Source organism: Lycium barbarum, chromosome 8 (assembly GCF_019175385.1).
Source record: "Lycium barbarum isolate Lr01 chromosome 8, ASM1917538v2, whole genome shotgun sequence".
Classification (NCBI taxonomy): Eukaryota; Viridiplantae; Streptophyta; class Magnoliopsida; order Solanales; family Solanaceae; genus Lycium; species Lycium barbarum.
In genome coordinates, this window is record NC_083344.1 from 101953870 (window position 1) to 101970901 (window position 17032).

Below are 17032 nucleotides of genomic sequence, written 5' to 3' on the forward strand. Positions count from 1 at the left end.
CGACATCCTCCTCTGCTAGAAACTGGGACAAATTTTAAAGGCATCGCTGCAAGACGACATCGAGAGACTTGAAAGAATATATGTTCAACAGAGTCATCAGGCAAAGAAAAACTTCGGAGAAAGGGCATTCGCTTTGTTTCGCAATGTGTCACAGTTCCAAGTTTCGGCAGAAATTATTTATCACTATATACATATTTTTATGCATATTTTTTTTAAATAATATGATTTTTACTCAAATAGTTTTGCTAAATAGCCAAGATTTAGAAATGGGCGGAGGTTACAAGTCCAGACAAAATTGGAAGCATGAAGCAGCAAGAGCCAGATGTTCCAAGTCAACACTAATCAACCTCTCCCCAAAACATACAAATTTTCTTTGGGTGCAGATTTTCAAGTTGCGGAAAGCTAAAATAGGTGGTGTTTATAGCCTTGCAAGGATGGCGCGTTGAACGGTTTGAGTTTCTTATAACAATTATGCCTTTCAATTATCAATAACTTTCGAGATTCGTAACAATTTAATGCTTATTAAGTATTGCAAATGATTTCAAATGTATCGACGCACAAATATTTTCTATTGAACACGTTGCTTTATCAATTTCAAATGCTCTGCGTATGCTCGCAGACGCACCGCACCTACATTGCTTTGTTATTTTCAAATGCTCTGCGTATGCTCGCAGACGCATCCGCACCTGCATTTCTTTATTGTTTTCAAATGCCCTGCGTATGCTCGTAGACGCATCGCACCGCACCTGCACTGCTTTATTATTTTCAAATGCCCTGCGTATGCTCGCAGACGCATCGCGCCGCACCTACACTGCTTTATTATTTTCAAATGCTCTGCGTATGCTCGCAGGCATTGCTTTATTGTTTTCAAATGCCCTGCGTATGCTCGCAGACGCATCGTACCGCACCTGCACTGCTTTATTATTTTCAAATGCTCTGCGTATGCTCGCAGACGCATTGCACCGTACCTGCATTGCTTTATTGTTTTCAAATACCTGCATTGCTTTATTGTTTTCAAATGCCCTGCGTATGCTCGCAGATGCATTGCGCCGCACCTGCATTGCTTTATTATTTTCAAATGCCCTGCGTATGCTCGCAGACGCATTGCACCGCACCTGCATTGCTTTATTGTTTTCAAATGCCCTGCGTACGCTCACAGACGCATTGAACCGCACCTGCATTGCTTTATTGTTTTCAAATGCCCTGCGTATGCTCGCAGACGCATCGCACCGCACCTGCATTGCTTTATTGTTTTCAAATGCCCTGCGTATGCTCGCAGACGCATCGCACCGCACCTGCATTGCTTTGTTTTTTTCAAATGCTCTGCGTATGCTCACAGATACATCACACCGTAGCTGCATTGCTTTATTATTTTCAAATGCTCTGTGTATGTTCGCAGAAGCATTGCACCGCACCTGCATTGCTTTATTAATGCCCTGCGTATCCTCGTAGACGTGTCGCACCGCACCTGCATTGCTTTATTTTCAATTGCTCTGCGTATGCTCGCAGACGCACCGCACCGCACCTGCATTGTTTTATTATTTTCAAATGCTCTGCGTATGCTCGCAGACGCATCACACCGCACCTGTCATTTTAATCACTGCAGTTTTATGGGTTTATTTTACATCTCTTTATTTCGATATTTATTTTTATTGACTATTTTTATCTAGTTTAAAGTTTCGCAGGAGCTTTAGCGCAACATGGAACTATTTCTTCGGCAGCGAACTGGGGCAATGCGTCGGGAAGGAAAGCAGACTTCCCGACAGGGGTCAAAGATCTACCTTGAACACTCGCCTCCAACTCCAAATATCCCGCTCACATTCCAGCAGAATTTTCGAGTTCTACCATCATACCCAGTGTCATCGTAATTCGACACTAGGGCAATATTTTGCAAAGATTCGCACCAATCAGGATTTGTTATCCATAGGGATCGCAGTCCATCCCAAAACTACACCCGGCCTGATTCTCATGCAACTCGGGATATGTAGACAACTCGGAGACCGTAGTTCGGCCATAATCCTCTTAAATTTTTCTTTACCCTCAGTTCTCCAGAATCCTTTAGCCGGGACAAAATAGGCTACTGAGTCAACGTCTTTGCCTGAAAATTCTTTCATCATTGCCGGGCAAAAAGGAACAAGTTGTTGACACCCGATTTTGTCCCGCCTTCCCTAAAAATTTATTTACATTTCTAGTATTTTTGGCAAATTAAGAAATAATTATTTATATTTCACCGGCATTTCATTATTCTGTAATTATCTTTTACTATTGTTACTACTGCCATTATTATTATTATTATTATTATTATTATTATTATTATTATTATTATTTGTTATTATTATTATTACCAGTATTATCATAATTTGCGTTTCAGCATTTTTTTTACCACCTTATGCATACGCATCGCATTTATTTCGCACAATTAAATGATAGCATTTATTTATTTTTAAAATATTATTGCACGACTATTACAACGTCATACAATTTTATTACCTGAGCACTAATAATTACATATTTTATATTAGGTAATATTTTAGCACGCTTAGTATATAATGAATTAAAATGGGTCATTTATTTCAAATCCATAAAGCCCCATATTTTAAATCCATCAGCCAAATAGCGGACTCATCCGTTCCGATTAACCCACAAACCTTCTTGGACCAGTCCATTTCTGACCAGCCATATTTAAATTCATCAACCCAATTTTCAGATCAGTCCAAATTTTAATACCCAGCCCAAAAGAAAATTGACCCGGTCTATTAACCCACAACCCGACCCATTACCCGTTTGACCTAACCCGTCTTCCACTTAACAAGGAACCATTAGGGTTCCTTTTCTTTCATTTTTTCATCCACCAGCCGCCTCCTTCGTCCCTTTCTTCTCTCCTTCATCTCTCCTCCTCTCTCCCGCCCCTTTCTCTCTCCCACGTTGCCTCTGTCTCTTCCATTTCCCCTTGTCCCCCCACGCCTCTGCCTCTCCCACTTCCCTTTGTCCCCGCTCCTCTCAAAAGCAAACCCTAGATTTCCCCCTATATATATATTCGTTTCTGTTAATCCATGAGAGGAAGGCGAGAATCGCAAAAATCCCTTGCAAAACCAGAGCTTGAATCGCAAAATCCCCCTTGAAAATTAAGTTCTGAAACAAGTTTTTATTTTTTGAAATCCTGAAAATCTCTAAAATATAAGTTTTCCATTGGCGAAATCCCCTGAAAATAGAAAATTTTCCGGTGGTGGAAATCCCCTGAAAATATTGAGTTTGCCAACCGCCTTTGTTTTCCCCTAAAATATTAGCCCACTGTTTTCTTAATATTCAAAGTGTCGAGCCATTTTTTATTTTCACATTTTTGCCTTGTTATTGTTTCGCGTCCGAGTCTACGCAAACTCGGAGATTTGAGGTGTTCGCGCGTAGATCGAAGGCCTCGTACCCACTTCGCTGCACCCGAAGAAGGTAATCCCTTCTCATGTTTATTTTAATATTTGTATGATCTATAGATGTCTTTTCTTTTGTGTTAAGTGTTTATGTCAAATGTTTCATACTTATTTTGATTTAGGTAAAGTTTGGTAAATTCCGTTCCTTCAACATTCTTTTTTTTAGTAGTTTGTTTGGTATGCTGAAGTGGTTAGTACGGTTGTGTTGTCTGTTCGTTTAAACCAGGATTGTATGTGTTAAGGTTAGTTAGGTCTAGTTGTGTTTTTATCATTTGCAAAGTTTAATCATGTTTAAGAGCATTTAACTCCTGCCTGTTTGTTAGCTGGGGTCCTGTTTAGCCAGTTCGATCTATGTTACGCCTACTTCATCTTCTGACAACATGTTTAATTAGTTTAAGATCATGTATCTTTGTGTATCAGTTGGAAATGATGCTCCTTTGTATGTGAATAAATTTGAGAAAATGTTAAACATCCAATCCACTTGTTGAAACTGGTCTTCACTTAACATAAGTACAAAACTGTAGAAAGTTGTTGATACTGAGTAAATGTGTTTCCATTCTTCAATAAATACTCTCATGTTGTTTCTCTGTGTTATTGGAATGGTTCATGGTCTACAATACTAGTTGGTGTGCCAACATGTATAAGTATGCGATTTAGATTGCTTTACTTTAAAGTAAATGGCACTGTTGGTTTGAGTACTTGTTTGAAAGTCCAGAATGGTTTGAATCCCCTTTCTGTGAAGTAGGCATAGCATGCTTTAGCCCTATTTTTTTTACCATTGTGTGAATCGAACATGTATGGAGCTTAGAGGTTACTTTAGATTGCAACATTATCATGAGTATATCAAGAATGTATGCATGTTTGATTAAATGTTCAATCCTGTACTTAGCATAATTTGATGAATGCACTGCTGAATGGTTTGATCTGTTTAAACTACCTATGTGGCCCTGTGTTTGAATTTGAACATAGATAAGGCTCTTTCACGTCCAGTCTTGTCCTGTCCCTATGCCTATACATGTCTCTCTTTTCTCTGAAACACCTATATGATTGTCCTAAATGCATTGTATGATACTGAAAAGATGTTGTCTTCACTGAAGGTTATTTAAGGCTTATAAAACATGATACTTAGTCTTGTCTTGTTTAGTTTCCCCGCTTATACATATCCAATTGATTATACTAAATGCTCATGATCTCATTATTAAGCATTTGTTATAATGTCACTTCTCTGTTTTAACTTGCCCGCTGCTCTAGTGGTTATCTTTCCTTTTCCGAGCTTGTATGTGTTTGGTCTATCTTTGTTGACTACCTAAGTGTCGATATGTTTGGTTTATATGCCCTTATGTTTCTTTCTGTGAATCTGAACCTATTCAACATTCTTGCATATAGTTGTTACCCTTAAAGTGCTACATGAACATGCTAAATACATTTTTTTTCCAGCAGTTTTTGTTCAAAATCTAAAATTTTGGTATTTGTTAGTCCATTATTTAAAATCCACTCTCTTTGCTTTGTATGATCTCTGGAATATGCTATGTGCTCTAAGTGAGATGATGCTGTCCAAAACTGCCCCCCCCCCCCCCCCCTAAGATTAGGGTAATTATCATAGTATGGCTGGTCCATCTTCATGCTTCGCTATCCCCTTTCCCATTAGTCTAATCCGCATAACCAAAGGCTGATTTGTTAGACTGAATTTTGGCACACCCTGTTGTAATTTTCCAAATGTCCACACCCTTTAGCAGTGAATAATTTGAGTCAATTAGCTCTAACAGAACCCAGTTTGATGTTTGCTTTCTGCCCATGTTGTGCGTACGTGTATCTCCTTTTGAAGTTTGAAAAAAAAAAAAGTTCAACACAATGTTTGCTTTATTGTCATGAATTGGGTTAAACTATGCTGAGGATAAAATTTGAGAAAATATAGGGGGATTGCTATTCAGTTCGTATTTTCTTTGTGTGGTGCCAGTGTCTTAAGATGTAGGCAGTAGGGGTATTTGTTGTAGTTTCGAAGTATCTCGAAGTCGTTCGGAATGAATGTTGTGACTATGCTCTGTCCCGTATGCTCCCCTCATTGTTTTTTTTATTTGGTCCAGTTTGGCTTTTGGAATTCGATACTCCCTCTGTTCTTGTCTCCTTGAAGTCTTTTCGAATGAATGAGTGAAATATGTGTTAGTTAAGTCATCTTCTCTTATGCAAATTATTATATTTTCTCTAAATCCTATCTTAAGCAACATTCTTATATTTTTCTTAAAAACCTTAGCAACATTTCTTAGCCCCCTTTCTTAAAATTTCAGGCATCTTATTTAGTATTAATTAATTAACCTAAGTTTGGTCGGATAACCGTAGTTAACGGATTCTAAAGGATGCCTTCCCTTTGGAATAATATAGAACCCTTACCTAGAATCACACTGATTAAGCAGACTGTTAACGGAGGTTTAGTTAGCTTTACCTTAGTTAATAAATTAGGTGCCCTAATTCACCTTAAAATCAATTAGGTGGCGACTCCTTAAAATAAAGCAATTTAGGAATCTCCAATATGTTGTACTCTAATTTAACCCGTTTAAAATGGGGTATAACAGCAACTATAGAGAGTGAACCAACAACAAAACCATTCTAGACTTAAACCTTCCCACAATCACTCTTTTACCCAATTTTCATACCTATGTGATTAGTAAGCCAACACCAAACCCACTCATCGCTCTTTTTAACTGAACAACTAACTCTACTTGTTTTCAATGAACAGTAAATTGACAGCTTAATACTTATCATGTTTTGACTAAACAGTCTTATGACAATCACTCAAATTAGTAACTAACTAGCAAACTTGAACTCTAGGTGATATCTAGACTAAGTGATTCACAACAACTAGTTTGAATCAGTATAGACCAGTGAGATTAACATATATCACCCTTTATTTTAAACTCGTACTTCATCATCTAAGTAAGCAATGAAATCACAATTGACACTTATCATAAAAGCACATCACTAGCACCATTTAAAATACCAACAAGTCAGCAAAGTGAGACTAGGAGGTTCACTAGTAACTTACTATAATTATTGGAATGAAACAGCAAAATACGTGGACAAGATCAGTACAAGTCACTCACCATAACACAAAAAATTAAACAGTAGGTTTTAACAAAAGTTAACGAGGTCATTTTCTAACTAAATAATTATCAAAAATTAAGCAAGAAATTATAGATATTGACAAGTTGATATTTCACTAAACGACCAGCACAAAAATAAGCAATAAATTAACATGAATCATTAGGTTAATTAAATAACTACCATGAAAATAATCAAGAAACCAACAGAAATTACCAAATTAACATTTAACTAAATAACCATTATAAAAATTAAGCAAGAAATTAACAAAATCACCAATAAGATAGAGAGTTACCCTTTTTAGACGCAGCCAAGACCAAGAACAGATTTGAAGACAAAATCCTCCTCAAACTCGAACCACAATACTAAAAAACAAAACAAGAAAATATATTTTGGCAACTGAAGGATTTTGAATCAAAGTTCAAAACCCCAAAAATTATGCTAGGCAATTTATGGTTTCGAAATTGGATTTTAATTTCAAAACTCAATTTTGCCTCTCTTTTTTCCGACCTCTTTACTCGTGAATGGGGGTTTCTATTTATAGAAACCCCAGAACATAAAAAAACTAACACAAACATCGATGTGGGAAAAATAAACGACCGTCAAGATCATCCCAAATCATGGAAGATCGACGGTGTAGTATATATTACAACTTGACTGAGCAAAAACTTACACAAAGCTTGTTTGGACGTTTTCTGGTGAGAAAAGGACGAAGCTTTTAATGCTTCGTCCTCTCTTTCACATTATACGCCTTCAACAGATGGGACAAGACCAAGAATAGTGGCTGGTAGGTGGTGGAAGCGCGTGGTGGAGTAGGGCGGCTAGGGTTTCACCTTATCCCCCTCTCCATTTTCGCAATATACCCCTCCTCCGTTCTTTTGTTATATGAGGGAGTATTATGTATTTTTGGGTCGGATCTGGCCCCATTGTGGGCTGGACCTGGCCTTTTTTTTTTTTTTTTTTTAAATGTATTTGTATATCAAGAGCGTATATCTAATGAATATATACTCGCAAGGATAGAATAGGATTTTTAGCAAAGTAGGTCATTATTTAAGGCATGTAATCATACAAAGAAACAATTAAAACGAGGTCGAATGAGGATGTAATAAAATTAACAAAGCGTTTTAAACTCATTTTGCAGAAACGACCTTAAGTTGACCCTCAATGAAAATAAAGATTGCAATTATGGCCAACCTTTGTAATCAATTGCAGAAATACTCTTGCAATTAACCATTTGGAAATATAGCCTTATTTTGATAATTAATTTAACCAATTAAAGCTATTTTGCGTTAATGTCCTTAATTAATTTTCCCAAGGGTTGGACATTTCAATTAAGGTCATTTATAATTCGGCATTTGCCAAATTGACCCGAGCTATATTGAACCATGAATTGGTTAATTATGCGATGATCATTTATGCAAGAATAACAATAACTAAAAATAATAATTTTAAAACAATTTTGCCAAAATGGCACAAATATGCACATATATCATAATTCAAAGATTGAGGGATAAAAATTATAAATTCTTTTAATTACTTAAATTCCTTGGATATAAAATAAAAATAAACTGCCTTTTATCTATTTTTTCTGATTTTACCGAATTAAATGAACAATTGTTTAAAATTATTCTGCTGTTGATAAATTATAAAAAAAAATATTGTAAAACTACTGATAAATTTCTGAATAATTAATAGAGCCTTAAAGATTCCCCCATTAATTTATGAAAGTAAAATAGTGACCTGAATAATTGTTTAAAATTATTCAGGATTTCTGTAAGTGTGTGAAATTATCTTATTTATTATCCAAGGACCCTGAGTAATCAAAATAAATTACGGGAGGTCAAAAATCAGATATCAACAGCTGTCCCTTCGGTGTTCGGGGATGGCGAGACCATTCTTGAGCAACGAAATTTGACTAAACCTGGTTTTTAACTGACCCGGTTCATTCTACCCTTCAATTTTCATGCAAATCACATAAGTGTGGCCGGACCAGGGTCTCTGGGTTTCCTATATATCTCGGCTACACGAGAATTCAAGCCACTTGTAGTTCGACCCTACTAAAGGCTTTCAAGTGCATAGATGAAGAGTCTTGAGATTACCGGTATTATGCCTGGTTTTTTCTCGAACATTTCGTTGGAGTGTGGCCGGCTCTCTGGTCGTGAAACTGCCTACATGTCCATGGCCTTTGGGAATCAGGCCACATGTAGTTCGACCCGCAGGAGATGAGTATGTCCCTTATGCAGGAATACCTTCGAATTTCCTGATGTGTACCCGACCGGTCACGATTTTTAGTAAAGGAAATCAAAAGCAAACAAATTTTGGCTGAGTTTGAGAGTGGATTGCTTTTAATTCCTGGCCGGAGAGCTTGACTCTCATGGGTGCCCTCTTTTAACCGGATGCGTAATAAAAATTTCCATATTTGCTCTGCAATTTGTCTGGATCCGGTTCAACAGGTTGGCTCTCTCTCGGAGATTAGGCACCTTCTTTCGAAATTCAACAATATCGCAGATGTCTTCATGATATTTGTATGAATGGTCCTCTCTGCAGCAAAAAGTAAATATGCAATGGCAGTATGTAAAAATAAATGGCCTTTTCGGCAGTGTGAATGAATGAATGGCCCTCTCGGTAGTATGAATAAATGAATGAATGGCCCTCTCGGCAGTATGAATGTATGAATGAATGGCCTTCTCGGCAGTATGAATGTATGAATGAATGGCCTTCTCAGCAGTATGAATGTATGAATAGCCCTCTCGGCAGTATAAATGTATGAATGAATGAATAGCCCTCTCAACAGCAGAAAATAAACGTGCAATGACCCTCTCAGCATGGCCTTCTCGGCGGTACAAAATAAACTTGCAATGGCCCTTTCGGCAGCAAAAAATAAATGTGAAATGGCCCTCTCGACAGCAGAAAATAAATGTGCAATGGCCTCTCGGCAGCAGGAAATGAAAGAATTGAAAGGAATTGAAGGAATGGAAGAATTAAAAGACGACAGATTTGGCCCTGTGGCTGGATGATCTTTCTTTAGTCCATAGGGTGGACTGTGACCCTTGTGGTCAGATACGCCTCTTTGTTTTTGTCATGACCCTTTTGGTCAAATATATCTTTTCGCTCATTCACTTCGACCCTTTTGGCCTGATATGTCTTTGTTATTCGCTCTTCGTGTGACCCTTTTGGTCGAATATTCTTTGAGGCTCGTTCATTTCTTACACTTTTGGTTGGGCGTATCCTTTCCCATTTTTTTATGGTGTTGTTCTCGTCGTACTTGGCTTTTATAGTTCTGTCGCTTTCCTGACGGTCAAACGGGTTGTTCCTGCTGGGCTAGGCTTTCAGAGTCCTGTCGCTTTTCTGTTAAGACCTGCATCCATAGAAAAATTATGAGTTTCCTAAAAGGCTGATTAGCGTTGTTGTCCTCCCGTATGGTGGCTCCTTGGGACGTCCTTCTAAAACCTCTTAGCCTCGATATTCCTAGAGACGATTTTGGAGCGTACTTATACTAATGAGTGTATATATTTTTTTGAAATCTGCAGTACAAATTAGTAAAGCGCATTGTTCTACATATACATATTTATTATTATTATTATTATTATTATTTCTTTATATTTTTTTGAAAAGTCTTTTGTTATGACATGTAACTTTGAGTGCGGTCTTCCGGACCCCCCGGGAGGTATGACTGCTGATTCCCGAACTTGGTGGAAGAATCTCAAGACCTTTCTCGAAAATTCTATCTCAGTTTGGGCTTGCCTTAAGTGGCCCCTACTATTTCTCGTCATGCAGGAATTTTTGAGGTTCCTTAAAAAAAAATCCCCAGTGTAGGGTCTTATCCTGCTATCTGCCTGTTGATTGTCCTTGATAGGAATTTTTGAGATCCTTTGAAAAATTCTGCCCTAGTGTGGGGTTGACACTGGCCAGTCCTTGTGTCTCGGTCTTCGCAGTTTGATCTCTCTAATTATATCCCTCTTCATTGCCTCTGGAGTTTTCTTAATGGTTTCTGGGTTTTTCTTTTGTGACAATTGAGCTCGAAAGCGCCTACGTATCGTGTCGCAGCAGGAATTCAGGTCGAACATAGTTCGAGATAAAGTAATTGAGTTTTTGGGTTTTTCTAAAAATGCGAGCTGGTCCGATATGGACTGCCTACGTATCCCACCGTAGGGAAGTCAGGTCATTGCGTAGTTCATTACATACATGATTTGTTCTTCTCCTATTCTAGTACAAATACAAGCAAAAGGTACAATTATAAGGAAATAACAATGCGATTACAAGTATATGGAATCCTAAATGTAGTATCTCTTGAGCGCATCTGCGTTGATGGCCTTGGGCCACTCTTGTCCGTCTATCTCAGCTAGGACTACGGCTACTCATAGGAGTACTTTCCTGACCATGTATGGTCCTCGCCAGTTCAGCGCGAATTTTCCTTTATATTCTTCTTAGAGGGGAAAGACCCGCTTGACCACGAGTTGTCCAATTTGGAAAAGTCGAACTCTAACATGCATGTTGAAGGCTCGAGACATTCTTTGTTTCTATAGTTGTCTGTGACATACTACCACCATTCTCTTCTCCTCTATCATAGAAAGCTGTTCATAACGATTTTTAACCCATTCTGCATCTTGCAGCTCCGCCTCTTGGATGATCCGGAGCGAGGGGATTTTCAGTTCTGCGGGTATGACCGCTTATTTACTGTAGACAACAAGATATCGGGTTGCCTTGGTCAAAGTGCGGGTCGTTGTCAGGTACCCCAACAAGGCATAAGGCAGCTGTTCATGCCAATCTCTGTACTTGTCAATCATCTTCCTCAGGATTTTCTTGATATTTTTATTGGCGGCTTCTACGGCCTATTCATCTGTGGTCGATATGCGGTAGAGTTCATGTGGGTTATCTTGAATTGTGTGCAGATGTCCCTCATCAAATGACTGTCTAAATTGGCACCATTGTCCGTGATGATGGATTCCGGTACACCAAAGCGGTATATCAGATTATTCTTGACAAAGTCGGCCACGACTTTCTTGGTCACTGACTTATGAGAAGTGGTTTCCACCCATTTAGTAAAGTAGTCAATGACGACTAAAATGAAACGGTGTCCATTGGAGGTCGGGGGCTCGATGGGTCCTACGACGTCCATCCCCCATGCCACGAAAGGCCATGGCGAGCTCATCACATGTAACTCGGTGGGAAGAACCTTGATTAAATCCCCGTGTATCTGGCATTGATGGAATTTCTGCACGAATTTGCACGAATCATGATCCATGGTCATCCAGTGGTATCCTGTACTTTGGATTTTCTTCGTAAGGACGAACCCGTTCATGTGAGGACCGCATGCCCCTGTGTGCACCTCCCCCAGCAGTCTTGTAGCCTCTTCGACATCCACATATCTGAGTAAGTCGAGGTCGAGTGTTCTTTTGTACAAAACTTCTTTGTTCAGGAAAACACCGATGGACAGCCTCCTGGTGGTCTTTCTCTGATTTGTTGAACTCTCTGGGGTATATTCTCCCTTCTCCAAGTATGTCTTGATGTCAACGTACCACGATTGGCCATCCAGCTCGACCTCAACGTAGGCGCAGTGAGCTTTTTCTTCTCTTATCGTGATCTCCAGAGGGTCGATGTGAGCGCTTTCGAGGTGGTAGATCATGGAGGCTATCGTAGCTAACGCATCTGCGAACTCATTTTGAGCTCTCGAGGTATGCCTGAAATCGATGTTCTTGAATTTCCCACATAGCCTTTGCACCAAATTCACATATGGGAGTATTTTATCATTTTTGGTCGCCCAGCTTCCTTTTACCTGATTTATGAGTAAATCGACATGTCCCCGATTACCAAAAACTACGGTATGTTCATATCCAATGCCATCCTGAGGCCGAGGACGCATGCTTTGTACTCTACTATGTTGTTAGTACACCTAAAGTTGAACTTCGCGTCCATCGGATAGTGTTGTCCTGTTTTTAATATCAACACCGCTCCGATGCCTGATCCTTTGTAATTGACCGCCCCGTCAAAGAATAGCCTCCATCCCTTGTATGGTTCCGTTAATTTTTCCTCCATAGCTAGTACGTCCTTATCGGGGAAGAAAGTCTATAAAGGCTCAAGCTCGTCATTGACGGGGCTTTCTACCAGCAAGTCGGCTATGGCTTGTCCTTTGATTGTCTTTTGTGCTACGTATATGATGTCGCATTCACTTAGCAACATCTGCCATTTAGCCAACTTTCCCATGAGCATCGGTTACCTGAAAATGTATCTTAATAGATCCATTCAGGAAATGAGGTAGGTGGTGAACACCGATAGGTAGTGCCTCAACTTCTAAGCGATCTAAGTCAGAGTGCAACAGGTCTTTTCTACTAGTGTGTATCGCGCCTCGCAGGATGAAAACTTCTTGTTCAGATAGTAGATGATATGTTCCTTTTTTCCTTCCTCGTCATGCTGGGCCAGCATACAACTAAAAGCATTTTCTGATATCGACAGGTACAGTAAGAGTGGATTCCCTAGCCTGGGTGGCACCAGAATAGGGGGGTTGGAGAGATATCGTTTGATTTTGTCGAATGCCCCTTGGCATTCCTTCGTCCAGTTCGTGGGAGAATTTTTTTAAAGCAATTTAAGGATTTCTTCCATGATCACAAAGGACTGGGCAATGAACCGCCCAATGTAGTTCAACCTTCCCAAGACTTTCATGACCTCTTTCTTGGTTTTGGGCGATGACAATTCCTGAATCACTTTGATTTTGGTAGGATCCAGTTCAATGCCCCTGCTGCTGACTATGAATCCTAAAACCTTTCCGGCAGGCACTCCGAACTTGCACTTAGCAGGTTTCAGCTTCAGATTGAATTTGCGAAGCCTGTTGAAGAACTTGCGCAAGTGTATGGTGTGCTCTGAGCTTTCCTTTGATTTTATGATGACATCGTCCACATAGACTTCGATCTCTTGATCCATCATATCATGGAATAGGGTAGTCATGGTTCTCATGTATTTGGCGCCGGCATTTGTGAGGCCGAATAGCATTACCCTATAATGATAGACTCCCCAAGGGGTGATAAAGGCTATCTTTTCAGCGTCGTCCTCGCTCATGAGTATTTGGCGGTTCCCAGTGAAACAATCTACGAATGACTGTAGCTCGTGCTTGGCGCAGTTATCTATCAGGATGTGGATGTACGGGAGAGGGAAGTTATCCTTTGGACTAGCCAGGTTGAGATCTCGGTAGTCTACGCAGATTCGGATCTTTCCGTCCTTCTTGGGCATTAGCACTATATTGGCCACCCAAGTGGGGTAGGATGTTACTTCCACTATTCCTGACTCGATTTGCTTTTCCACTTCGTCCTTTATCATGATACTCATGTTTGGTTTGAATGTTCGCGTTCTTTGTTTGACCGGGGCAAAACCCTTCCTGGTGGGCAGTATGTGGGCCACTATCTCAGTGCTTAACACTGGCATATCTGTGTATGACCAAGCGAAGACGTCCACATATTCCTTTAGTAAAGTACGAGCTCTTCCTTTTGCGGGGTTCCCAAGTGAGCGCTAATTCGTGTTTTCTTGACATCTTCTCTGTCACCGAGGTTGATAACCTCAGTTTCATCCATATTTGGCTTCTTCTTCTCTTCCAATTCTTCCAAATCTTCTACCAGCCCTTCTGGCATCATTGTCGATTGGTCGTACTCCTCGTACTCTTGCCGGTCACCTTCTTCGTTCATTTCGTGACATGTCATGACATTTTTGGTTATTTTATTATGATTATTACTGAAAAAGCTAGGCGAAGTAGCATTAGGCTTAGTGTCAGTTGTTATTACCTAGTTAGTAAGAAAAACAGTTATTATTAATCGGTAAAAGGCAGTGATTTACGAGGCTTTCATTAATTCAAAAGGTAACTAATTACAACTACGGTCCTGGTCCGAAACAACGTCGGGCCATTTCTGTTTTAAAACACTGCAAAATACTTTTTTAGGAAAGGGGGCGATCGTTCGGGCCTCAGCCGATGTCACCGTTTTTAGCAAAAAAAAATTCAAGAAATGTCTATCTCTCTACCGAGGAGCCAAGAGGGGGTGGATGTCCAATTTTTCAGGCGTTCTTCTGGCCTCAGACTGCATATGTTGGGCATCTCCTAACTTTTTTCAGTGACCGCGTAACATCCCTCTTCTTGAAACAGCGATTCGAGACTTTCACCAGCTTCCTCTTCATTCGGCATCGGCATCTTTTTGGGGAATGACTGGTACAGACTCGGTATTGGACAAGGCAGTTTCCCTATTCTGGGTTCTCTCCTGATTTCCCTTGTGAGCTCGTCTTCTTTAGGGGCATATCCTAGAACGAAGTGGTAGTTTTCTTCTAGGATTGGCATAGGCTATGTTATCCCTCCGAGGGTTCTTCCTAAGCCTTTTCCCATTTCAAAGCCATTTCTCAGCATGGTAGAGGTGATCCTTTTATAGACTGTCAGCATAGGTCTACTGGCCTCTTTTCCAGCAAGCATGGCCCCTACGTATTCCAATATGTGGAAGTTGGAGAAATGGGAACTCCCTTCAATCACGGGGACGGTGTTGTAAGGATGCTTCTAAGTATCCTTCTCAACTGCTACTATAATCTCTTGCCCTTGCCATTCAAATTTTATGGCCTGGTGAAGGCTTGATGGCACCGCACTAGCGGAGTGGATCCAGGGTCTTCCCAAGAGCATGTTGTAATTGAGAGTGATGGCCATGATCTGAAACTCTGCTGTGAAGGAGGCAGGCCCAACCCAGATCTGTAGATCGACCTCTCCTAGAGAATCACTTAAAGATCCATCGAATCCCCTGACATTCGTTGCGCTGCGGTGGATTTTTGCTATGTCGTAGCCAAGCTGTGTCAGGGTGGTTACTGGGAAAATGTTGAGGCCCGACCCGTTATCCAGCAGTACCCTTCCTATAGCCTTGTCCCAACATTCCAGGGAGATATGAAGGGCTTTGTTGTGGGATGTCCCTTCGACGGGTAGTTCTTCCTTAGAAAATCAGATCTTATGCTCCCCAATGATATGGGCCACTAGCCCGGCCAAATCCTCACTACTCGTTCTCGCTGGTACGTGTGCATCATCCAATATCTTCATGAGGGCATGCCTATGATACGGCGATCTAGCCAACAGTGAAACACTGAGATTTGTGCCGGTGTCTTCTTCAAATGCTCAATGATGGAATAATCTTTGGGCTGCATACGCCGCTAGAAATCTTTGGCCTTTCCTTCGGTTATTGCCCTTTTTTTATCATTCTCCTTCCTTGTGGCATTCTGGGCTAGCTCTTCAGGAGTATATCATCTTCCTAAATGAGTCATGCCTTGGGTCATTGATGCCTGCACAGTGATTGGCTTTTTGAGGTCAGGCGCAATCTGTTGTGCTACCGAAGCTACCATAGGTACTGGGACCAAAATCCTGAACATGGGTGTGGCCTTGGGAATCCTTGGACTTAGGATCAAGACCTTGAATTTGGGCTGTTCTTGGAGGGTGAGGGAAACAACCGTCTGTTCCAGAGGCTCGGTGATTCTGGGAGACAACATTCCACAAGTTTCCTAGTCTTTATCCCTTTCTATAATGTGGACCCCGCCATTCCCATGATTCGGTTGCGGGTTTGTGTTTACGTTAGGGGCAGCAGTTTCCAAGATGATTTCTCTTTTATCGATCAGATCTTGGGTTTTGTGTTTTAGGTTTATGCAATCTTTCGTGTTGTGCCTGATCCCTCCCGAGTGGTAGGCACAAGTTTGATCGGCTCTGTAGAATCGGCTTTCAGGCTGTGCTAGCTTTGGCGGGGCTTTCTGAATTAGCCCTGCGGTCAGCAGACTCTCTAACAGTCTAGCCCTTGGTTCAAGGAGCGTCGTGAATTCCCTCACAGGTCTCTTTTCGAAAGCTGGACGTGGCGCATTATATATTAGGGATGGTGGCTGATTTTGGTAGTTCTATGTTTGATAGGCTTGTGGGGAGTTATTTTGTGGTGGACGATAGTTTTTCTAGGGTGGTGGCTGGTATGTTTGTTGTGGTGGCGGTTGGTAAGCAGGGGAGGATACAAAGACACTGGGCGGAGCCGTGTATGCTGGCACAGCGGTGGCAAAGGTTGGTTATATGTAGTATACGAGAACTGAGCGGTACAGAGGGGTAGAGTAATTCAAGAGGGGTGGGGCTTGGTGGGAAGGTGAGGGTCCTTTTGGGTTTTGTTTTGAAATGTGGGATATGCTTGCCACGTCCTCTTTCTTTTTGCGGAAGATCCCCATGGTAGCTTGTCCAGATGCTTTGTTGAAGATACTGACAATCTTTCCATATTTGAGGCCATCTTCTATGGCCTCTCCCATTTTTACTAATTCGGAGAATGGCTTTCCGACCATGGACGACATCCTATCATAAAAATCTGGCTCCTGTGACCTGATGAATACGGAAATGAGTTCTCCTTCGCTCATTGGTGGCTGCACGTGCGCTGCTTCGGCCCTCTATCTGCTGGCGTATTCTCTATAGTTTTCCGTTGATTTTCGCTTGACCTTCTCGAGGTAGTAGCTGTCTGGTATGGTCTCGATATTGAACCGAAACC